At 39.4% G+C, this 26,753-nt stretch overlaps 1 long non-coding RNA gene across 1 annotated transcript; it reads left to right on the forward strand.

Annotated features, from left to right (window-relative positions):
* Positions 1-7,669: 7,669 nt before the first annotated feature.
* Positions 7,670-10,996, forward strand: LOC143441919 (uncharacterized). The gene is made up of 3 exons (XR_013109671.1): positions 7,670-7,899; positions 9,184-9,251; positions 10,723-10,996. It is a non-coding gene; the product is annotated as an uncharacterized LOC143441919 (long non-coding RNA).
* The last annotated feature ends 15,757 nt before the right edge of the window (positions 10,997-26,753 follow it).

Raw genomic sequence — 26,753 nt, forward strand, 5'->3', positions numbered from 1 at the left:
AGGAAACAGTGGCTGGTACAACACCTGCATGCTGTCACACATTTACGTATACACGTATATAGACTTGTGTATGTTGAACAGGTGTAGACACCAACACCTTTGTCACTCTTCAAGAAAGGATGCTGGCTGACTTAGTTGGGGTTTTATTGCTGTAAATAGACACCATGACCACACTCTAAAAAAGGAAAACATTTAACTGGGGCTGGCTTGCAGTTCAGAGATTTAGTCTATTATTGTCATGGCAGGAAATATGGTGGCGTGCCCACAGTCATGGTACTGAAGGAGCTGAGAATTCTACATCTTGAGCCACAGGCAGCAGGAAGAGAACTGGTTTGAGCTTTCTGGGACCAACAAAGCCACATTTACTCCAACTAGAGCCCATCTCTTAATAGTGCCACTCCATATGGGCCTATAAGGAATTTTTTTTTTTCAAACCACCACACTTGTCGAACACAGTTGTCAAAGGTCAGCATCCTGCTGACTTGCTCAGCAGGTCCAACTTCTCTTCAAAGGAATCTTCTGTCTAAAGTCTTGTTATCAAGCAGCCTGCCTGTGGCGGAGCAAGGTAAGAGTGTAAGTTTCTGCTCTGTGTGACCTTTTAGGATGTGATACGCCATTGAACAAAGGCCTGGGAGCTCTCTATCAGTTCACTTACTTTATTGAAATACTCATTCTTTATGCAGCTGGTTGTCCTTCATAAACACATAGAATCTCAGCTGTCTGGATATCCATTCCTGGAAACCTAATCTGTAGTAACAACAATATGTCATTTTCAATTCTCTCAGCAAACCATGAAATAACCAAGCGGTGCCTTTAAGATGCATTATCTTATGTGCTTTTTTTTTTTTTTTTTTTTTTTAGAAGAAAGAAATTTGTAGAGATGACTGTTAAATAATTCAGTTACCTTCATAAGCTCACATTTCTTCTAACATTGACCTCCTCCCTTTGGAAATATTATCTCTTTTATCGGGGTCTGTTTCCTAAAAATCAAAATATGATTGCTACAAATCTTGGTGGCATCCCTTCAAAACCAAGTTCTCAGGTGTGCAAAAAAAAAAAAAAAAAAAAAAAAAAGATTCTTTTTTTTACACGTTTGATTTCTGCCCATGTGGCTATTGCTTCAGGGTTCAGCAGCCAAAACTGAACTGCCTTTTTAGAGCTTACAAAAGCAATGAAATGGCAGTTCCTAGCATGTTCAGTTCTTATGGGAAAACAACCCACCAGCAATGGTAATCTGAGAAGAGATGTTCCTTAGGTACAAAACAAATCAATATCTATCAATATCTATCTTCAAAATAAAGTTTGAATTTGATTTTACAGATGTAGAAGAGAAGAAATGTGGGCTTTTTGGCTGCATTTTAAAATTAACTTGCATTAGAATATAGGGCTGAAGGAGTTCTATGCACAAGGAGATTTCAATCACACCCAGCAACATGGCTTCACTCGTTGCAAGGTTATAAGATTATTTGATGTTACCGAAAGTTAGTTTTGGTGTCAACCAACTTGAATTAGAAAGTATTTAGATATCTAGAAAAACATTATTCTGGAGAATATCTGTGGGATCATTTCAGAGGACACTGGCATATTCGGTAGAGTGACAAGGGGGGCAAATGTACCTTTAACGTGCGTAGGCAGTATGGCATTCTCCAGGATGCTATACCCCATCCCTCCTGCTCTAAGGCATGTTCATCACATCCCTTGAACATTAGAAGATCAGGTTTTCTGGCTCTTAGTCTCCAGGACTTAACACCAGCATCCCTATGCTCTTTGGCTTCCTGTGGACTTTGGAATGGAACTAAGCAAAGCTACTATCATCCCTGGGTCTCAGCCTGTAGATAACCCCATGTAGATTATTCAGCCTCTGCAATCATGCAAACTGACTCTTTGACAAACCCCCGCTTCAGTACTGTCTCCTCCTGGCTCTGCCTCTCTGGAAATCCTTGACTAACACAGTGGAAAAGCACAGTGGAAGCCTAACAGTCACTAGGTTTCACCTTCACTGGTCCCTTAAAACCTCTTACACTGGTCCCTTCACACCTCTTATACTGTTTCTTTGCCACCTTTTAAGCCAAAGAGGGTAGAAATTCCAGTGTTTTAGGCACTGCCTTCTTACAGTCTTTCAAAAATCCCTCCCACAAAGCTTTGCAGGTTTAAAGCAATGTCAGGCCCCTGACAAAAACAAAACCTAATTATCTCTAGCCTAAGTCCCAGGGAAATCTGCCCCTCCACTAAGCCTCTGGTGTTCTCTTCCCTTGAAATAAAATATAAGATCAGACCATATTAAGGACTTTCGCCTTTGACATTATGCCCTATAAGAATCCTGGAGACAAGGAAATGCTTAGGTCTTGATTACTGTTCAGAATTAAGGGAAGGGAAAGACACAGACATCAAAGCATACAAGAACAAAAACATCCTGAACCCCACTCCTAAGCTTGCCCGAATTAGCAAATTAAAATACAGGAAGCCTGGTGTTATTTGAATACCAAATACACAGTGGCTTCATTTTCATTATAAGCAGGCAACACAAAGATGGGACAAATTAAGTCACCCATGTACAGCTTTACTAGCAACATTTTAGCATCCCTGCCCCTCTCAAAGATAAATAAATAAACCTATAAAAAGAACTATAAACAACTAAGGGAAGCTGAGATTGTGAGGGGCGGCTTTCCTCAGAGAAAAGTACATCAATTGTTTTTTTGATGCCAAATGGTCAGTGCTAAAAATGTACATATGTATAACATTATACAGACTGAACACGTAGGCCTATTTAGGAATGTGTATGTATGTATGTAAGTATGTATGTATGTATGTATGTATGTGTATATATGTGTGTGTGTTTGTGTGTGTGCTTATGTGCATGCATGTGTATAGATATGCATGCAATATCAATTTGTGAATAAAGGAGGCCATTAATTTGAAGGAGGGCAGGAAGGAGTATATGCAAAGACCTGGAAGGAGGAAAGGGAAGGGAGAAATATTATAATAAGAAAAACATTTTAATTTAAGATGAATTTTCACAAATTTAATTGTCAACATGGCGTTAAAATGCAGATAGAAGGATATTGCTGAAAATACAGATTTCACACACTCACTGATTTCTGTTAAAGCTATATAAGAGATGTGAACTTCAAGGCACAGATAAGAAAAATAAAAGAAAGGCTCTATTCTCCTTAGGGTCTGCAGTAGGGCTGACCATGGAGATGATCACAGTAAATAAACAAAGAATAGAAAACAACAATCAGACTTAGAGTTACCCACTTGGAGCAGAAGACAATAAGTCTGAGTAGCTGATAAACTAGTTTGCATTGTAGCTGATCTGTCCTTGAACACCCGCCCTCCCTGCTGTCTTCACTGCACTCTCTAGACTATGCCAGGCAGACACAGGCTAATTGCTGCAGCTCAGTCTATAAATTCTTATGACCGGAGAGGTTTGTGCTTATCCTCCATTTCATCATCATTCAATGGTCCATGTCTGAGATTACATTGTAAGATATTGTCTTATACATGGATAACTAGGAAAATGAATTTGTATCTCTACCTAAGTAAGCATTCTCAAATAATCCGTGGTATCAATAATGCATTAAGCACTGAACGACTTTTAAATCTGGACTACACATTTGCTGTTCGATACTTGTGTGTTACAAATTAACTATGTTTAATGTTCGTCTGAAGCTTTTAGGGTAGTTTGACACTGTTACGCATCATCAAGTTCCTTAATATAGCAGATTTTAGAGGTATTATTTGAGTTGCATTGATTTGAAATGTTCTCAATATTCCTGGCTTTTCATAGAATAATGAATAACTCAGAGAACATGCCTGAGACTAGGGGAGGATGCTTCTCCATCATGAGACAGAGCCAAGGTGGCCAAGAGACAGTCATGCAGGGGACAGTGGCCTCTCAGTGACACCTAGAAACGTTTTCATCCTGTTTAGATTTCAAAAAAGGCTAGCCTCAGTGTCCTCCACAGACATGGGGTTTGCCCTTCTTTCTATTACAATCATCTTAACTTGTAACCTTTCCTGGAAGGGAAGAACACTTTATGGCTAAAGAGCCAGAAGAAACGATTCTGAAAAGAAGCAGGAAGAAGTTTCCTTAGACCAGAAGCCTGTGCATCAACTTCAGTGATGATTATTATCCCATCTGTTGATGTGGTTATGGAAATTTTGGTTGAGAATGTGAGTCCTGTGCTCTCTTGGTGCCCTGCCTCTCTCCAGAGGAGGGAAGGCTGCCAGTTATGCAAAGTGCTGGAAACAGATGAAAGCGAATCGCTGACCTTGAAGTGTGTTTGGGAGTTCATAGCCCTTTCTGATGCAGGTAGTGTGAATGTGTTTATGAATATTTATCCAGCCTGGCCCTTCAGATGGTCTTAACTGAGTTCTGTTTTCCTCAAAAAGGCCCCTGAACTCCATTGTGCTGCACTGGAGATGCTGATGAAGCTTGGAGAACAGGACATAGAGCAACAGTAACTGTCATTTAAAAACCTGGATGTCACAGGCACAGGCAACTTCAGCAACCACTGTTACATATCGCAAATCATTCTTGTCAAAAGGAAATAGTAGAAGAATTGAATCCTCCTGGGAACTGGAGATATGCTTTAACCATTGGTTCATTTTAACAGAACGGAAACTATCACTCTAGGCTATCACCTTTCTCAAGAACAGGAAACACAAGGTCACGGACATGCTTCTAACTCAACGTGTTCTGGTACCTCAAGGATGCAGTCTGGTTTTCTAAGATGTTCCTAACCGAATGCTTTGGCTCTTTTAAAGATGATCTTCTCCCACCTGCATGCTGTAGGGAGATGTTTTCCCTGAAAATAACTGGGCAGAGGGGTGGTTACAGGCCTCTTTAGGACACTGTTAGGATGGTGTGTCATTCTTATGATCTGACCTCTCCAGTGAGCTGTAAGAAATAACTCCATGCTATGATGGAGGGATACGAGTCCTCAGTGCATCAGAAGTCCCTGCAGTGTCTCTAAATGTGAAATGACTCATGTCAGCCTGTGAGACAGTCTTGAGTCCATTCGTTAGGATAGTATTATCTATCACCCACACATTTTCCTACTTATTCCTAATTTACCTCCCCAGTGAAACAAGCTTGAAGTCAGAGAGCTGTCCAAACAAATGCATGGTAGGTAGCAGAATGTATCGTGGCACAGTCACAGGACTCAGGTCTCAGACAACCTACAAATCAGGTTGAAGGTCCCAGTGTATTATATTTCTCAGCTCAAGGGGGAAAGAAGGAATGACCCACTGGCTGATCTCTTTCAACCAATCCACTTCTTCAGTTGCACCATGTAAATTCTTACCATGACCCAAGTTTGACAAGTTAAAAGGTCCACAGTGATTCTTTGGCCCACATAAAGTCACAGTAGTGTTTACAAAGAATTGCTATAGAGTCCCAAAGCCAAGAACAGAAAACCACATATGGAACATTAATGAAATTCATATCAACAGCACCAATATTTGTCAGACAGATGTGGTTTTCCATGGGGTATCTTTGGAATTTAAAAATATTTATGAATATTGTATAAATTTAAGAAAAAGATGGTTGCTAATTTCTATTCAATCCATTCTTAGGGGTTTTTTTTCTATGTAATTGCTACTAAGTATTGTAATATGACATTTTTGTGGCCTGGGTACAGATGTAACTAGTTAACTGCTCTAGAGTGATGAAGTCATAGCATAGGCCATCAGTCTCTCCAGAGAGCCTGTATCCTTAGGCCACTTCTCCACCTCTTAAGTTCTGAATAGTTATTGACATATATCTGTACCTCTGGGCTCTATTCTCCTTAGACATCCTGATTTTTGTAAACATTCATAATGAGCATTCACAGTGGGCTGTTTCGTTAAGTGCTGAATGATATTATTTTAAAGTCTTTTTAGAAAAAAATTTAATGAGTATTTATTGAGGAACTACGTATCTTGCACCAAATATTTTAGTCACCCATGGAACAGCTAGTATAATGAAACAAAATATGTAATGGTCACTGAAAAGGGATAATAACCACATAACCATTAAAGTAAAAGGCCAAGAGTTTCTGAAAGAATTTCAGAGCATCTTGAGAATCAATGAAGAAATTTAAATGTATTTCATTTTATTTAAATTAAAATTTAAGTTTAAATAAGGTAGTCATGAAATGCTTTACTTACTCAAGTGAAGCTTTTGACCAAAGTGATATAAATGGAAAACAAACAAACAACAACAACAACAAAATACACTTAAGACCTGTAAGAGAGGATCATTTCAGAAAGACGAAGTGCTCTGAGGCAGAAGCATTGCCAGCAGGTTTAAATTGCAGCAAAGAGGCTCAGTGTTGGACAGATGCCAGCAAGTAGGGAATGGGCTACAGTAGTCATGAGAGAGATGAGAAGTAAGAGGTTGGGGGAGGCAGGACCTCTAGGCTACAACAAGGAAGTTGATTGAGGGCCAAGCATGGTGGCACATGCCTTTAATCTCAGCACTTAGAAGGCACAGATAGATCTCTGAGTTCAAGGCCAGCCTGGTTATATAGTGAGTTTGAGTCCAGCCAAGGCTCCATAGTGAGACCCTGTCTGAAGGAAAGAGAACAGGAAGAATGTAAGGCGTCCCATTTCTTGTTGCTTGTTGCTCAGCCCTGACCTCATCTCCTGTTCTGTACTGCTTTATCCAGAGAGCCAGTCCCCTCCACATCACCCCCTCTCTGTGTGTCTCTATTTCTGGATTTGTTTTGTTTTCATTGATTCTTTTAAAACTCCATCCATGTATACACTGTAATTTGATCAAATCCATCCTGCCCTCCAACTCCTTCCAGAATCTTCTTCTCCTCTCTGCTTCCTGTTCTCTTTCTCTTTTTGTTTGTTTGCTTTTATAACCTATTTAGTACAATTAGTGCTGCCTGTGTCCTCCTGGGTGGAGAGTCATCCACTGGTGAATAAGCAACCTACCAAGGGGCATACCCTGAAGAAAATTGACTCTTACCAAAGCAACCATCAATAGCTCCTCAGATAGGAGTCAGGGCCATGTATGCTGCTCCCTGACTCATTTTAGAATTTTCACTGGTTTGATTTTTTTTTCAGGTCTTATTGAAGGCCTAAAGCATCAGAACTAACACATCTCTAACCAGGACTCATAACCTACAGTATCAATAACTCATGCTTTACCAACAAGGTTATTATTATGTCACAGAGAGAACAAAAGTATGTGTTTCTGTGGTTGTTCAGCAATCTTCCTGCGTGTAAGGGACATTAAGGGACATTCGCCTATTCATAATTTAGCTTTGTCCCTAGCAGAGGCATTCTGGGCATTTGACTCATCTGCTCATTTACATAGATGATTTTAACTATACCATTGTTTCCATCTCGGGCACTCGGACACTTATTTATTTTGGGACCCATGACAGATGAGCTCATACAGGCCTTAAAATGCAGAATTTAAAGTTTTGTCAGACTATCATTTGATGCTAACTTTGTGTATTCCCCTCTTCAATTACTGAAGTTACCACTCTAATCTCTGGGAAAGAACTGGAGACAATGTTTTTGGTAGCAAATTAGGAGTTGACGTCCCATGTCTCCCTGAGTGTGACTATGTGTATGCAACCTAATTATATTTGAAACTACACATTATGGTGCCGAAGTAAGGCTTCTTTGTTTTCCTTGGAAATGTGCTAAGTGTCTTTTAAGAGTGGAAAATTTCAAACCTCAAACTACTGAGAGGTAATGCACACTGGAAATGTTTATATAAAGCCTCACCATGCCTCCTATCCTACCAGGAAGCCTGAGAACAGGAACTGAGAGAAGCCCATACTTTTGACTCTAATTGGGAGAGAGTGTCAACGTTTTCGAACCTCCATCTTTGAGCAGGGCAGCAACCCATGATTATGGCTGAGGCTGGGAAAACCTGTTTAAACGTGGAGTAAGGTAAGAGCCAGGACCAAGAACGTCGGCTTTATGGACTCTGTGGGTTTTATTTTCAGCACTGTAAATCCGTCATCCTTTATAAACAGAACAAAGTGGTCAATTTTTCACAGGGCTGTGCTAGCACAGTGGTACCAAGGGCTTAGTGTGGGAACAAAGTCATTAAAAATAACTACTTACAAAGAACTCAGTCATAAATAATGTGCCACAAAGGATTCAAAACTCCAAGACTCAGTTACTTTAGTGTCAAAAACTCTGCTCCTGGCTGCCAGGCCTTAAGAACAGTGCCTCTCCAAGGGACTCCCTGCTTCTCTCTCTCTCTCTCCTTTGCTTCCATTTTGTTTCTATGCCCACCTTACTTCTGCTGATCCCACCATCTTTCCTAAGGCTGACAGCTTGTCATTTTGGACATTGGCTGGAGAAGAAAAGAATGAGAACAGAAGGAAAAGCTGGCCCCTTAAGGGTCTTTTCATCTGGGCTCCCCTTCCACGTGTATTTCTCTGCCTTTGTTTTTCCTCGTCCCTGTTATTGTTAAAATAATGTGGTTTCCTTCAGACTTCCTTCAAAAACAAAAGTTAGAGACAAGAAGAAAAACTGATGTGGGTTTACACAAGAAATGTAAAGGCCCCTCGAGATCTGTGCTCAGATCTGTCCTTATTTTTCTTGTTCTCAATGTTTAATAACTTATCATTTTCTCTTCGAATTCTGTCTGGCTCTTATTGTATGCAAGCAATGATGTAGCTGACACTTTTGTGTCTCATACATATATACAAAAATATTTCTTCTTAGGAATTTGGTGATCCTAACCTTTCCATGATTTTAAGACTATGGATAGCTTTGGCTCTGTATAGACATGTCACATCTAGCAAAGTGGCCCTGTGTCTCTCTTCTTCCCAAGCATAATTATACCCTCTCTTCCTTGAGCCCTAACTTCATGTCATCATAAAAAAAATCCATATTCGGTCAATCAAGCATATGCATGCCCAACTGCCTGTCTCATCTTGCTCTGTGTGAACCAGGAAAACATTTTTCTTTTTTACCTTGTCACTTAGCACTTAGCAGATGGAGGCAGTAAGTCTCTGAGATGACATTTAAAAAAGGTGAATATTCATCACTTGATCTGCCACTCAATGAGACATCACTTTCAAACACTGGTACTTCCTTCTACAAACTAACTTTACCTTCATTGCTTGGGATTAAAGGTATATAGGATTAAAGGTATGTGCTCTGGGCTGAGCCACACCACAACTAACAATTGTGATTTTGTTTTTTGTTATTTTTTTTCAGTAAATAACACAAACTTAGAAATCACAGTGTGATCAAATATCCTGTAAGGGTCTGGCCTGGAGTCCATAGTGAGTACTATTTATAAGATTCCAAAAATGCTGTTAACAATGGTACCAAGACCATACTTGGAGGACTGCTGCCTTGCATCATAGAGGACCTGCATCTTACTGGGATCATGGGTGAATTAGATGGTGAATGGTTTCTAAGAGCATAAGAAAAATTGTTTACATTCTATATTCTCTATCTATCCATGAAATCAAGTTTTCTTCTTCTTCTTCTCTTCTTCTTCTTCTTCTTCTTCTTCTTCTTCTTCTTCTTCTTCTTCTTCTTCTTCTTCTTCTTCTCCTCCTCCTCCTCCTCCTCCTTCCTCTTCCTCCTCCTTCTCCTTCCTCTTCCTCCTCTTCCTTCTCCTCCTTCCTTTTCCTCCTCCTCCTCCTTCCTCTTCCTCCTCCTTCTCCTTCCTCTTCCTCCTCTTCCTTCTCCTCCTTCCTTTTCCTCCTCCTCCTTCCTTCTCCTTCTCCTTCTCCTTCCTCTTCTTCTTCCTCCTCCTCCTCTTCCTCATCCTCCTCATCTTCTCTCCCTTTGTCCTGCTCTCCCTCTCTTATTCCAGAAGAATCAAGTACAGGACACAGAACAAACTAAGCCAGTTTCTTCAACATAATAGTATTGTTACTGTTCCTAAGTTGGCATCCTTACAGTTGCACTTTCCTCTGCCTGTAACCCTCTTTCTCAGTGTTTCTGTGATTTGTTTCCTCAGTTCATTCAAGTCCTTGTCCAAACAAAATCTTCCCAGAGCAGCTTGTCTAACAATTGTATCCAAAGTACCATCCTGTCATTTTGTCCCCTTAACAAGCTCTATTTCTTCATAGCATCTTTTATAATTTTTAATACTGAGATCATAAAACATATATTATTCAGTAATGTAGATACCATTTAACTAGAAAAAATTTATTCCTCACCAGAATTCTACAGGGTATGTACTTATATGATACCAACTGTCAATGCTTAGAGAGAATTTAGTACACAGTCAAGATGAATCACATTCTCTGATACCAGGACATCTGTTCTTAAACATCGTATATCAGGATACTCCTTTATTTACTGGTTAATATCTATTGTCTCTGTGTTAAAAATAGGCACTTGGAAAAGCAGAGATGGATAGATGGTAAAATATTGATGGTAATGAAATGTCCAGACACCTGAAAGATTACTAAGGCTATAAGTATGAAAAATGATGTATACTTCACAGCTATCAGCAAGCAATTGAAAATGTGTCCTTTTATGAGAGGGTAAAGACAGTTTCATTTTAGGATCTGTACTTACTGGCAAAATTGATTTCAGTGTGTGCAGGGAGAAATGCTTTGTTATCTCCTATCTCTGGCAGAGAGTGAAAAGAGGAAACCTCAGAAAAGGGAAACTATGTGTGATATCCATAGAAGGGCTGACTCGGAATTCACAGAGCAGCTGAAGAATTTTAAGTTGCTGGCTCTCTTGGCATGCTTCACAGGCCCCACTCACCTCCTTTGGATTCCTTTTCAGTTTTGTCATGCAGAACCTGGACCTGGAGCCTCTTCCATGCTCTCATACCTGTGAGTTACAAACTGCCGTGGGCCAAGCTCCTCTGAATACAGGCTGAAAATCAAATGTCACTCAAAACAACCCAAAGTGGATATCTGGCACAGGGCTGTGCTGGCAGCTCTCACTTAGCTCCAGGCTTGGTCTGAGTCAGTAATGCTAGGAATTTGTTTGACAACACGGTTTTACTCTTTGACTTCATGCCTATACCTATCTGGAATAAATCAGCTACACGCAAGCTGAAAGGTCTTGTGTCTGTTCCTTTGGGGACCTCCAGTTCACTCTTTCTCATTGCCAGTGCCATATATCTGCTACAGAGAATTAACATTTTATAACCTGAACCCTTATAAATACTATTCCAGAAATCCAGAAATTGATTTGAAAGTAATAGTAACATATTCAGTTTTGTTATTGCATTTTATAGGAGACAAATATTTAATTTAAGTTTGTTTTTTAATTTATAGTTCAAAGCCTGTAGACAAAGTGTTTCTCTGTGCACAGAGAATCATCATCTAAAGGGGTTCAAGTTTGCCTTCAGTCACGCTGACACTCCATGCTTTGAGCAAAGCCTCTGCTTCATACTTCAACAGAAATGAAACTTATACTGCCCTTAACCGTGTATTCCCTGACTCACTTTAACATCTGCAACCTAAAGAAGGTCACTGGTTAAATCACACGCCGGTTGGTGTCTGACCACAATCTAGTCACTAATATTGAAAGAAAATTTATTTGACCAAAATTCTCTTTTAGCTTCTCTTCTTCACAGAGAATGAAAATATTAATTAAAAGCCAAGAGTATTCCACTATCTTCACAGATATGCAAGACATGTAAGAATGCCCTAGATAACATACCAGGAGTTCATAGAAGAATATATGGAAATAAAAAGAGGCAAGAATTTATATATATATATATATATATATATATATATATATATATATCTCAAAAATCAAGACATTTTCAACATATAATTCAAAAAGAATACCAAATTTTGATTTGAATATCAAGACTTGAAGGAAATCACTCTCAACTGCTCTAAAGAATTTGATAGTAAACAAGATAACAGATGCTTAACTAATCAAGACATGAGCAGAGAGACTAAGAGAAGGCTCATCTTGATTCTTGGCACCCATGCTGAGAAGCTCACAACCACCCATAACTCCAGCTCCACGTAATCCAAAGTCCCCTTTGGGCCTCCATAGGTACCTACACACATGTGCACATATCCATGCATAAATATACTTGATTAAAACCAAAACTAAACATTTAGGAAAATGACTAGAAAATCCACAAGGGAAAATTGTGGTGAATCTCAAATCTTTTTAGCCACTGAAAAAGATTGGTGCAAATGTCAAGACTGTGAGTTCAATTTCAAGTATAAATATTATAATCTTGTGAGGTATATAGTTAGCCAAAATTAGAGGAGCAAATATACTAACCTCTTTTCTACAAATACAAAGTAAAGACAGGGCATATTTAAACATCACAAAGATACATAAAGCAAAGAACTTGCAAAGCTCCAAAGGAACTTAACACTAACAGGACAAAAAACAATGTTCCTATCAAAGAACACAATTAGGCTGAACTCACATAGTAGCTTAAGATCATTCTCCATTTGTATTACAAAGAAAAACTCTATTCTCAAGCAAAAGATGAAGAAAGGAAATACTAACAAAAGGAATGTGTAGAGCCAGTGTGAAGCAGGAAGTCACCAAAGGAAGGTGACAAGGGGCTCCCTCCAGGATTGTTCTTCAACCACTTCAATAGACAATTCTAGAAGTTCTAGAATCACTAGGAATAAACATAGTCTATGAACTATTCCAGAACATCACAGAAGTGCTGGAAGAGCTTACATTGAAGCATATATACACCCTTTGTGGACTTGTTTATATTTACAAAATATATTTCTGTAGAACCACTTAGAATAACATTAAGTTTTCACAGGTAGGAAAGGGATTTTGAGGAAATGTTTTATTCTATATCATCAACTACCTATAGAAAAATAAATACAACTACATAGCATTACTTAGTCTCATTTTATGAAGCGGTACTTTTATTACACAAGGATTAAAAGAAGTGACATTCTCTTTCAAACCATGGAAAATGGCTGTCACCAATTTTAAGTGTCAGAAGTAAAGTGGTAAGAAGCTGGAACATAACGTACTTTACGAGTCATCTGGAGTCAAGTCTCCAGGCTCCCACAGGTGGAGACTGTCAGAGACTACAGAGCACAGTTATCATAAGTATTAGCCAAGTCTAGCTGAGGCAGAGCCCCAGACAGACTGACCGACAGCCTGAGGTGATGCTGTCTCTGTGGGCAGAAATGAATTTTCCACAATAGTAGTGGAAGACTTTCAGTACTATAATTTATTCCTTCTCTAGTGTCCTGGTAAGTAGGGGAACTTCGGGAGTTTGCAATGTTCTATGAGAAAAAGTAGAGTCACACTGGACTAAGGGAGTATTTCTGGCAAATTTACTCAAGTGAACCTCCATAGAACAAGATCAGAGGCTCCAAGGATTCTGCACCATGTTGTGCTGAGATGCCTTGATCATCATCATTTATTTTGTACCTACGCTTAGTAGTTCACAGCTATTCTAACAGATATCATAAGACTTTCTGAGTTATGCATAACAAAATGTGTCTCTCATATGTCTAAATACTAGAATTCCAAAGTCAGAGGTCCAACATATTCTCCAAGGTTTGGATATTGCACTATCTATACCTGGATGTAGCAGAAGGGCATGAGAGCTCCTTGGTGCCTCTTCAGTCGGGATGTTAATCCAATTTCAAGACTACATGTCTACTCACCCATCACAGACTTTAGTGCTAAATAACTTTCACAGTGGAGATGAGATTTAGTGAATTATAGAATGGCAGAACCATTCAGTTTGTGACATTCCACCCCACTGCCCCAACTCATATCTGTGTCCCATGCAAAATACAATTGGTCTAACCTAATCATGCTCATTGAATGTATTAACTCATTCTATAATCAACTCAAAACACAAAGTCTAGATATCATCTAATCAAATATGGTGGATGAGACTAAGATATGATTCATTGTGAGGCAATGTTGTTCTCAGCTGGGAAATCAAACACTATATATGGTTACAAAATACAATAGGTGGAACAGGCATAAGAGAACATTTCTGTCCCAAAAGGGAGAGAGGAGAGAGAAGAAGTGACAGGTCCAAAGTGAGGTCAAAACAAACAGTACAAATTTCTTTACATCTTGAGGCTTAAGAGCATCACAATTATTTTTGGATTGGATGCTTCAGGCTCAGCTGTTGGGCTCATCTTCAGGACTTCTGTGAGAGGTGTACCTTCCCTCACTGTGGTGGAGATCCTGCCCCTGAAGCTCAACAAGCATTGCTTCCCCAGGTTCTCTGTAGGGTAGCCTCCTTGGCTCCCCCCTTTTAAAAAATAAGGAGGCAGACAGTCTTTTACATCTCTCTATGGCCACACCAGTCAAATCACCTTGCAATAAAGGACAGAAACTATGCTGTGCTGATACAATGGGCATCATTTAACAACTTGCTTTTTTCTCCTGCCCTTTAGGCTGGCTGGAAGTACAGAGAACACTACTGAGTTGGAGAGCACACTCCGACAACCAGGGGCTATGTGCTCAATGATCTCCTACCTCTGTACAAATGAAGTTCAAACTTGCACTGCACAGGCAGTCTGGGAGCAGAAAGTTCCTTTGAGTTGTAGTTTAGATTCTATTAGCTAACATCTAGGCCAGCTGAGACCTATAGAAAGTTTCCCTCATATATCGTATATATTTCAGGTAGGTCTTCGTGTTAATTTAGTCAGGTGGAGGCATTGACTGGGGCAGGCACTGTGTAATATCATTTATAATCCAGCATGTTGGGAATTGGCCATACGACTTATATTCACTTCTAAAATTCTGTTAAGCGTGATGAATTAAATCAAGGTGCTCCTCTTGGCTTACAAATGTATAGAGGGCAAAAGTGGGTCACCGTAGTTTGCAAGTACCACACAAAAAACCTACTTTTTAATAACAACTTTCTGGCTTAACTTTTCTTTTTATTCTCCTGGTGTTTCAAAAATCTGTCTTCAGGTTTCTTATATTTTCCCTCCTTCCCCCTCCCACCTCTTTCCTCTAACCCAAGACAGAGAGCCACTGCTCTGCAGCAGTAAATCCAGCTGTCACCTTCCTCTCTTGCCCACAACATAGAAAACATTCAGCCTTCTCTGATTTCACAGCTGCCATGCAGCAGCTGGAAGGCAGATCATGCAAGGCCTTCAGTGAAAGAAAATTAATTAAAAGAAAGAGAAGGAAAGACTCAGTTATAAGTTCAACCACCAGTGTGATGGTATGCCTCTATTGGATAGCAATCACCACAAGGCTTTAAACTACTAATTAACTAAAAGAGAATTTTGAAATGTCCATCCTACCTGTGACCTTTAAGAAGAAATAGTTTGAAGTCATAGAAAGTTTAAACAAAATAAATCTTTGCCAAGTTATTATTATTGGCTCTTTGGGGAGTATTGTGTGTGTGTGTGTGTGTGTGTGTGTGTGTGAGAGAGAGAGAGAGAGAGAGAGAGAGAGAGAGAGAGAGAGAGAGAGAGAGAGAGAGAGAGAGAGAGAGAGATATCATTCTGGGTATTTTTCCTAAAGGGCTTCAGAGCAACAGAAAGGAAGTATTGTTTTCTTTAAGTTTTCCTTCATAACTCTATGACTATTACCTCACGTTTGAGGAACTGGTATTTCCTAAGAGGCGAGAATATCTGAGAAAAACATATCCCTCACTGCCAGCTCAGGTAAATATTACATGGAGCCAACTCCTGTGCTTGAATGTTCCCAGCTACCTTTAGACCTGAAAGGAAATCAGTGGCAGAGGTAAATTCACCATGGGATGAAGACAGATATTTCTAATATTTCCCATGGTACCCCAAAGCCTAGGGAGAGGCTGTGACCATATGAGATGGGTGTTGATGAACAGGCAAGCTAGAAAATTCCTAGATTTTTCAAATAATGTCCCCAAGTGATCCTATATTTTTATTACTATGTATTTCTAATGTGCTTATTTACTACTTATCAGTATTAATTCTTGGTGAACCTGAAAGAAACAAAATCACCAATGAGCTTTAAATGGTCCTTTTAATTAATCATAGGTTTATAAAACTAAAACAAGACTATTTTTTTCCTTTCTTGAGTGATAGTTTTTTACTTTTCACCTTCCTGTGTAGTATTAACATTGATCCAAGTTTTTGGATAAAATAATAAAGATCCTTCCTGGTCTAAAAATGGTTTCCACTAAATGTTCCTTCATAAAATGCCTCCTCAATATTAATTCATTTCCATTTTTTTCCTTAAGGCCAAAACACCCCACATCTCTGTATGACTCTTATGATCATTATTCAGTCAACTTTCTTCTGGATTTAGGTCTTTTATAGACTGTTTACGGCTCTCCATGAAAATCTTTTCCCCCAGTGCCATTGTGCTGAGAACTGGGTTCCAGGGGTTCCAGTTCTAAGGGTATGCCTTTCATGAATGCAGATAGTGAAGAGGTTATGTCCCCTGCCCACAAACACCAGAGGATAGTTTGTATCTTCTGCTATTCGAAGACACAGCAAGAAGAAAGCTGTCTGTGAAGAGAAGAAGAAGAAGGAGGAGGAGGAGAAGAAGAAGAAGAGGAAAAGACCCCCAATAGATCAATAGATATAGGAATCCCCACCCTATAGAACTGCAGGAACTCTGTTGCAGTGCTGTGGTGGTTTTCATGAGAATGTCCCATATAATCTTCATGCATTTCATGCAATATTTCATGAAAAAATAGGGGAACTGTTTGTGGAAAATCTGAAACCTTTACTACATGGAGTCCTACAGGATGAAATAAGTCACTGGAGCTGGGCTTGGAGAGTCTGTAGCCTCACCTGACTTCTGCTCTTTGCTCCATTTGTGACTGAAGATGTGGCCTCTGAGCTTCCTGCTAGGCACAGTCTCTGCAATTTCTCCACTGCCATTGTGAACTCTCTCCCTGGAACTATAAACCAAAATAAACTCACTGCCCAACAAGTCACTCTCTTCATTGTGTTTTATCAGAGCAACAAAAGGTAACTAATACTCAGATGGCTACATATTTTTTTTAAGGTAGCCTGAAGGAAGTAAGCCAAGCTCAGTCTCATTATCTTTGCCTACTTTGGGTTGTTTTAAGGTAACTCACTATTTGTCTGTCTCCAGTACTCTTAACCTCATTCCTCTTATCTTCCATTGCACAGATCTTAGCTATTGACTTCATAGGCGAGAGGCTGGACATAGCTTGGAGTCTTTATGTTCAACTAAACACTAGACAACTTGAACTCAGTTGTCTTTTCTTTCTCCTTGTATGTGTATGCACTATGCTATGCAATATCTAACAAAACCAGTTTGCTGTTTGCTGATGTTACCTTACCCTTCATCTGAAAGGTATCTCCTAGAAACTGAATAACTGTCGTATAAAAAATCAATCTCCAAATCCCATTGTCCTACAAAAGAAGCAGGTACTTTTAGTCTCTCTTTGTTTCTACTTTCCTTTGTGGGGGAAACTCTGTCTCTATTCACTGTCCCCTGCATTTTCCTCCCAGTCTTCCTTCCCATCAGCAGTAATTTTTCTTTCTTTACCATCTATTCTGTGATATACCATGGTGACTATACTCAGACAAGGGTTCAGTTTGGGGAACTAGGAGATATTGTGAAATCAATATCCTACCTTCTTGCTCTTGATGTGTGAGCAGACAGGAGCAATTCACATAATTGTGTACAGTGGGTCACTATACACAATTACCACACTGGTAAATCCTTTAGCATGTAGAGGTATCTGTGTTTGGCTAATTCTACAATTCTCCATGGTAATTATGGAAACCTTGTAGCATGCTGTTCAAACCACCATCACTTTGGTTTGCTTTGACTAACCAACATCAATGTTATCAACTTCACAAGAGAATAAAGACCAAAGAGTGGCTATCTTTAATTCAGCTATTAAGTGGTCACTTAAAAAATTATTAATTTCTGAGTATTCTAAATATTCAGTCTATATCATTTACTGTCATGTATGTTATGTCCTTACTCCCATTTAAAATTTATAATACTTATCAAAAACTTATTCCCCAAACACATAATAAATGTTCTGTAGCACCTACTTCATGCTACAGGATTGTCTCTGTGAAAGAAAGAATACAGTGGAAAGACTATGTATAAAACATCATTTCTTCATAAAGTATTCAACTCAATAAGGGTTGAAAGATGATGAAATAGTTAAATTAGTATATAAATATATATGTATGCATATATATTAGTATACATACATATATATATGATATACACATTACTAAATATACATAAAGAAGAACTGAAAGCAAGAAGAATAAAATGCATCATATCAGTGAAATTGCCTTTCATTTATTTTAAACAGCTTTTATTTTAACTAATTAATTAATTAACTGCATGATGACGGCAGATGAGTGTAGATATACATATACCACACACAGCCTAGCTCTGGCGGTCAGGAAATGACTTTCAAAAGCTGATTCTCTCCTTCCACTCCCAGTTCTGGGTATCTAACTCAGGTCACCAGACTGGCCTATCAAGTATGCCTACTTCTACACTACCTCCCCATCTCACTAACAACTAGTATGAAAACCACATGGCCTGTAGAAAACAGTTCTATGTGTGACTACAGATTCTGTACCCATGGAGGAAGTTGATCAGAACACTGTAACCCGCTGAAAAATAGAACTTACAGCTAATGGTTCTCTCTTTCCCCTAGTACCCAAAGCACAAATACTAGTAGTAATGTGCAAAGGTCCTAGACTACAAGTCATCAAACAAACCCTCCCGCAGGTCTGTCTCTGCTAAATACATCCAATGATTTCTAAGGTTAACATTGTCCTCACACACTTTTCTAAACCCCCACATCTGGCATCTGCTCCACCTGCAGCTTCCTGTACCACTACTGAAGAGAACAAGAAAACTGTAGAATCTGCCTCCATCCTGCACACACAATCCCTAAGGCAGCTTTCTATTCAGAGAGGGGAGTGCTGGGGGGTGGGGGGGGGGACAGAAGGAGGGAGGGAGGGAAGGAAGGAGAGAGCAGACTTAAAATGCCTTTTTCACATGCACCCAGACTCTTCAGGAATGTCCTAGACATGTTTATCAGTGCTTTGCTCCATTTCACTATCATTCCAACCAAAACCAGGATTTTCCTCTAATTGTACATTTCTAAGTAAAAGACAAAACAAAACAAAAACATGCAGACATAGCAATGCATTATGGGGCTTGAATGACATAAACGTATTGATCTTTAGACTCCTGGAATCCTTTCAGTCTTCTCTCAGACTTCCCTGTTTTTTCCTCTGTATCTGTTAGCAAATGCTCCACAGTACAGCTAACCACATCACAACAGAATGAGTGTGAGGTGCAGGCACATTCCTGGAACCCCGAGTAACTGGGAAACCTGTGTTCTGGGCAGTTTCAATATGGTTTATGGGACTTTCACCTGGGCTGATAGAAGACAGAGGACTAACCACCTAAATTTTGGAGATGAAGTACATGGTTCAGATGTAAAGTGATGTAACCATGTTATTGTCCACCTTTAAAGTACTAAATGCAACCCATATGTCTTAGGGTCTTAGTAGGAACAGAACCAATAGACTGAACATACAGGATATGGTCTGGGTAGTCCAGCAATGACTGGCAATCACATTAGCCAGACTCAGAATCTGGTAGCTACATTTTTATAAGACTGGTTGCCTTAGAAGTCAAAAGTCTGAAGAATTCCAGGATTTCCTGGCTTTCAGGCTGAGATGAAAAGCCGAAGAAGCTGAGTTCAGCTTCAGCAAAGGATGTCTATGACACTAGCAGCCACAGCAACAGGGTAGGTGCATCCACAAGCCTGAGGCTAAGGAAAGAGCAGCTTTTCTCTTAGACCTCTGTATATTCAGGCCACCAGCAGATGTGCCCACTGTGCAGCACAGCCTTGCCCTCAGCTTATTCTTCCAGAAAGTGCACCTGCAAACACACCCAGAAGCATATCTCTTAGTTAATCCAGATTCAGTCAAGTTCCAACCAGTTTAAGCATCCATCTATGCAACCCCAATGTTCTACAGTTAAGAATTTACAAACACACACACACACACACACACACCACCACCACCACCAACAACAACAACAACAGCAGCAATAACAACCAACAGAAACACTTCATTTTTGAGTCACCCAGATTAGAAATAATAAAATTGTGCTATTTTGAGAATAGTTATCTCTTAGTATATACACTCGATATATTTAGCAAGAAAAATAACCTTGACGTGAATGTCATACAGGGCCTAAGTCTTGAAATCATTTTTTTTCCCAAAGGAAAAACACCTCATCATAAAAGAATATATAAAGTATGATTTCATTTATTTAAAACTCTATAAAATGCAACTTAATCTATAATGGTGTAGAATGTATTACTTAACTTGATCTGAGGTAATGAGATCTATCTCCTGAACAGGGGCAAAAATGACTAGTTACAGTTGTAGGAGAGTTTGCTTATTGTTGATTGTGGTGTCTCTAAGCATACACAACTGCTGATATCCACTGAGCTGTCAATATATTCAAGGATTACTCGGCAGACGTCAAAATAAAAATTATATTAAACCAACAATAAAGCCCACGTAGAATGTGTTTTTTATCATCATGAGGCAAGAATTGAAAATTAGTTTTTTTCTGTCTTCTTAATGAATTCTGCATTTTTGATGCGTCCGATGTGAGGGTCAATTCCGAGTACTGGTAAAACTTTGACTTTTAGTTCTGTGTTCTTATAGGGCAACTGTTTTAAAAGAAACTTCTCTACCTCTTGAGATGTTTGGGGTTCACTTTGAAGACAGTTTGGTGTGTTATTAGTGAATTTATTAGTGTCCAACCATTGTCTCACTGAAGAAACATTTCAGATCCTTGTCTTGCTGGTCTCCTTTATATCACCATCCTTTTAGACTAGTCTGAAGCTAGGGAGATGACATTGCTGAGTTAGAAAAGGAACGAGACTAGATCTTGTACACTAGGCAAACCAACACAAGCCAGTGACGGGCAACTCTACACTGAGATGGAGTAGCCTAAGACTTATTCCTGCACGGGAACAATACACGTGAAGAAATGTGAACTTGGTGATTACAAAGCTGAAGAAGGGTATCTTTAATCACTTGTTAATCATTCTGTATGCAGGTGCACACTAGAACTTTGCAATACTGACTCTTTATAAGCATGTATGTGGGTTTTTTTTCTATTTTAGAACTATGCAATACGATTAAGGTTTAGTCATCATTTTCTTAGAGAGAGCTCAGAAGTGGTAACTACCTAGTTCTCAAGGGTGGGTGTTTTTGTACTTTCTTAAGGTCTGGAAAATTTCTGGGGTTTGTGGTCTTCAGTCCAGTTGGAGCCAAAGGAGCCAGGTTCAGATTTCAGTGAAATCGTCATATTTAATTGGAAGTAAAAAAATCACACTGTGAGAGGACGCTTTCAGTAATTGCTATAATTCTAGTCAAAATTTCTGCTCTCCCCTGCAAGCCCATTTGTAATTACTGTTACCACTCTCTTAATCTCTGTCCAGGTAGTCAGCATGACAGCAACTTACCTTGAAAATGTCATTATTTTTAGGGTAAAATAACAAATCTGCCATGGCCATCAGTTTTGAATACCATCGGTATGATAAAAAGAAACCAGTCTATTCATCTCTATGGTTTTTTTTTTTTTTTTTTTTTGAAAAGAGGTTGCAGATAGGACTGCAGTTAGAGCTGGCGGAGCCTGTGTGCTTCCAACTTGAACAAGGCCCTCACATTAGTTCACAGGAGATAAGGAGAAGGGTGAGGGAGACAAAGGGCCATTCCTCTGTCTTGAATTGAAGTGGTTATATAAATCTAAGCCGCATTTAGACAGTACACTCATGCATAAAATCCTAGAACTCGAGGTAATTTTACAGAAAAATAAATGTGTGTGCAGGATACTCATCTTAGTGTGATCAACAATCCCAGTCTGTTTTCTATGCAAGAGTGAAAAGCACTTGGTACAAAAGGCTGTCTCAGTTATTGCTGAGGACGTAAGCCCAATCCTGGGTCCTCTCTTGTCTTTGGAGAGTTTTGTCTGCCCTGTGATAAGCAAAGCACTATGCAAATATGGTAGTGACAGATATCATTTGTCCTTTGAATCCATCCTTCCTCTCTCTCTGGAGATGTGTGATCAAGGTCCCAAAGTTTGTCTCTGAGAGGATGACATCAACTCCATTTTAAGATCAGGCCTAATGGCAAAAGAAAAGTCATCCATTCCAGGAACTGACAATAAACCCCTTCTAACTCATCAGTCCCAGCATCTAGGACATAAGTTACCAGCTCCAGAAACAGACCATAAAGTCCAAGAACAAGGCCGTAAAATCCCATATTCAAAGAACAGCCTGGAGATAGCCACAAGGATAGGGAAATATCTTATTTCAGGATGAGCTATCAGTGCTGGGCAGCTTTATAAGGTTTGAGTGTCTCACCCTGCGGTTCACCATTCATAACACAGGAGTTCAGTTCACTGACCACCACCAGGACACAACCTAATCAGAAACCAACTCATGTAACATCCCCCAGAACCCACCAATGAAGTTTTAAAAGTTTTAGATTAGCTAACCCCAGCTAAAATCCACTAGTTCAAAAAAAAAAAAAAAAAAAAAAAGAGGCTTGTACACCTTTGTCTGAGGTTATCAAATTTTTTGCAGGCTTTTTTTGTAATTAATTTTAACTATTTTCTTTATTTACATTTCAGTCATTTCCCCCTGCCTGGTTCCCCCCTCCAATAGTTCCTCATCCCATTCCTCCTCCCCCTTGTCTCTGAGAGGGTGTCCCCCCCAGACCTCCCCTTTCCCTGGGCCCTCAAGTCTCTCAAGGGTTAAGCACATCTTCTCTCACTGAGGCCAGACCAGGCAGTCCTCTGCTGTATATGTGCAATTCTTATTCCTCAGCCTCCCAAGCTCTAGACGGCTGCCTGTGCCCTGAACTACTTGCTGCCTAACCCTACCTGCCTTTGGGGGTTGGAGGTAAGGTGGTGCAGAATCAGTAACACAAACTCTCAGGGAGCAGGTGAGAAATGCCATAAGAGGCCCATCTGAACCCTGCTGCAAGCTCCTTTAATACCCTCCACTTGTGCCCATTGGTTCCAAGAAAGCATCTCTTCTACACAGCAGTTCTCAACAGTCTGGCATTGTCTGCATCAGCAGTCCTTGGTCTTTCAGGCAGTCTTCCATTAGGCCCTTCTGCAGGAGAAGCCTTTGTGACTGCCTGGCCCTGGCATTTATGCAGAGGTGGCGGCCATGCCATTCCCCCTACGCTAGACTTCTCTGTCCAAGACTTATTTCTTTAGCATTTGCACAGTATACCTATCCTGTCTTATTACCTCTTTAAGGTGCACCTCAAGTGAGTTAGTTCCACACACTGATGTTATATATACTGTATATACTGTTTATACTGTATATAGTGCATATATACTGTATATACTGTTTATACTGTATATAGTGTATATACTGTATATACTGTTTATACTGTATATAGTGTATATATACTGTTTATACTGTTTATACTGTATATAGTGTATATATACTGTATATACTGTTTATACTGTATATAGTATATATACTGTATATACTGTTTATACTGTATATAGTGTATATATACTGTATATACTGTTTATACTGTATATAGTGTATATTTACACACTCGAGATGCTCATGGTTATCAACATGTTCTAAAAGCAGGAAGATATTTTTTTGTTGTGAGCCTAGCCTTTAATGGCTGAGCCATAGTGGCACACGCCTTTAATCCCAGCACTTGGGAGGCAGAGGCAGGCGGATTTCTGAGTTCGAGGCCAGCCTGGTCTACATAGTGAGTTTCAGGACAGCCAGGGCTACACAGAGAAACCCTGTCTCAAAAAACAAACAAACAAAAATGAAGTTTTTTTATCCCATTAGCTTAATTCAGTGCGTGTCAACAACTGTTATTTGACTCAGTGGTTCCATATAATTCAAGGATTGCAGCTTATATGTAACACGTTGGGTTCTCTTGTGACTGTCAGGAACATTGTGCATATATTGTGTCCCTGCTCCACAGAGCTCACAGTTTTCCAGGGAAGAGGAAACTTATGAAACAGTTACTACTAAATACAGAATGTGATGAGGACTCTGCCATGGAACACTGGGGGAGCAGGGGCTGCACAGGAATCATCCCTGTAGAGTGCAAGCAAGTCCAGGCACTTCCAGTGATGGCTCACCACGGCAATCCACTTCTCTCAAAGCTGGACATTTATTGCTCTTAACTTCTACTTTAGAAAAACTCATTTGAATTTCTTGGCTAAAATTGAAGACAATCTTTATTATAATCATTTTTGGTTTCAATTATCAACCAAAAATGTAGCCTTTTCTGAACTTAAGATGGCGTACGCAGACAAAACCAATATTCTTTAGATGGGTATTCCAGAGATGCCACTGAAACTCTTCTAGGACTCGTGAGCTGAGAACCTAAAGATCGTTGTAGTGCAGTCAATAAAGAAAACACACTTACCTGTAGAATCCAAAAGATTGTCCACAAAAAGTTCTCGCAGCAGCCATCTGCCTACATCTCCCTTCAGTGTGATGACCCTGTACCTCGCCAGCCCATACAACAGGGGTCTCATGCTCGCCATGCCCCACTCTATTTTGTCATCCAAATACAAAAGAAGAAATAATGTTTTACTTCCTCAGGATTTCCTGGAAAAGGATCTCGGTCAGTTACTACTTTACTTACTTTACACCCTTTTCTTTCCTTAAAGGCCATTGCTATTGTTGCATCAAACCTTTCTCCAGATGAAATTTCTCAGCCTCCTTAACTAGAGCTCACACAGTCCATTACTTATTGGTTCAACAAATAGTGAATACCCATTTTGTTCCAGACTCATAAGCAGGCTATGAAGATATGGGAGGGGTAAAAACACTATTGATTCCTCTGGGGCATTGTGTACCTGCATTTTTCACCAATGTTTAATTTTGAATATATTTTCATGTGGTCATCTCAGTGGATGGAAATTAGGTTGAGACTGTATCATCTCTGAGAAAACAATTATTTCATATTATTGCTACAATTGGATTTACAATAATGAAAATTACGAACATGGTTATTTCCCACCCCCTCCCCTCTCTCTGTGTGTCTGTGTTTGTGTATGTGTGTGTGTGTATCTGTGTGTGTGTGGTGTGTGCTGTGTGTGTGTGTGTGTGTGTGTGTGTGTGTGTGTGTGTGATATTTCCAAGTGTGGGAGCACAGGCGTGTGCAAGCATGTGGAGGTCAAGACTGATATCTGCTGTGTTCTTTGATTGCTCTCCACTCTTTGTTTACTGTAGCAGGGTCTCTCCCTGAATCCGGTACTCACTGACTGTAGCTAGTTTATCTAGCTAGCTTGGATGCACTGTCTTCACCTTCCAAGTGCTGGACTTGCAGGAGTGCTGCCACACCCACCGGCTTTCACATGGGTACCGGAAAGCTGAGCTCTGGTTCTCACACTTGTACAATCTCTCATTTAGTGAGCTACCACCATAGGCTTCAGATTATTTTTCTACTTGAAATGTGGAGCTACACATCCTTCCTTCTCAGCTAACACTAAAATTTTAACACTCTCTCAAAAATTATGTTCATCCTGTTAGATTCCATTTTTTAAAAATTTATTATATTAGACTGTTTTATTTCTACTCAAAAATGCAATATATTAAATTTTCAGCATCTGCTTTCTTTTCTAAATGGGATTGTTATATGTGCATTCAAGATTGGGTTTCAAAGAGATGAACCAACAACAAAATCTTAGGGTATGCCATTAACAACTTTCTTACAGTGCTTTTGTTACATAATTTTCAACCATTGCCCACACATATACCTTCCTGTATCAAGAAATATGAAAATATCAAAATACTTGTGGGAAAATGTTTGCACTATGTGTTCACTTTTTGAGTTATGATCAGTGTTCATGGATTTCTGAAAATTATAAGGCTTGCTAGCAATTATCACTTAATTGTAAATGTTCTTATTGATAAAACTGTTTTTAAATATATTTTAGATTTTTCTTATTTACATAATAGTTTCTGGAGTGTGTGTATGTAAATATCCTCTTTTGAATAGTCTTTGCTATTTTCTCTAAAACTTAAAATATTTCTAACCTTTAAAATGTTAACAGATATTTTGTATGTGGCCTCTTTTGTATGTACAGCCTCTTTTGTATGTACAGTATGTTTCTAATGTCTTAGGTTGCAAGTCGTATGAACTTATACTTTCTACGTTTTAGAAGACCACAAAATAGAAGGGAGATGATAGCTTAGGGGATGGAGTAGACTTGGGTAGCTTAGGAGACGGAGTAGATTTGGGTACCTTAGGGGATGAAGTAGACTTGAGTACCTTAGGGGATGGAGTAGACTTGGGTATCTTAGGGGATGGAGTAGACTTGGGTAGATTAGGAGATGGAGTAAACTTGGGTAGATTAGGGGATGGAGTAGACTTGGGTAGATTAGGGGATGGAGTAAACTTGGGTAGATTAGGGGATGGGGTAGACTTGGGTAACTTAGAATATGGAGTAGACTTGGTTTTAAAGCACAGAGTCCACATCACATGTTTGTTTTATCCTCCTATAGCTGATAACCTTTTCTAAGCCTCAATATCTTGTGGGAAACTAATATCTTGAACTTCTTGGAATGCATGAGCCACCTGTATCAAACCTTCTTGACCTCAGTGACTCATGTAACTTATTCACAGATGTCTTTCCAGAGCCTGTTAGAGTGTGTACAGTGTGTTTCTAAACAGTTACTGGTGAGTGAATCCACAGCACAGAGCGGATGTGTGTAAGTGTGGTTTTTATGTTTTTCCTCATGGCCACCTTAAGCCCAGTCTCTTCTTGGCAAAGTTTTACCCCTGGACACTTTTAAGCTCTGCCTTTCTTATGGAAAGAGGAAATAAAGTAAATACTGC

The sequence above is a fragment of the Arvicanthis niloticus genome, chromosome 4, assembly GCF_011762505.2.
Source record: "Arvicanthis niloticus isolate mArvNil1 chromosome 4, mArvNil1.pat.X, whole genome shotgun sequence".
Lineage (NCBI taxonomy): Eukaryota > Metazoa > Chordata > Mammalia > Rodentia > Muridae > Arvicanthis > Arvicanthis niloticus.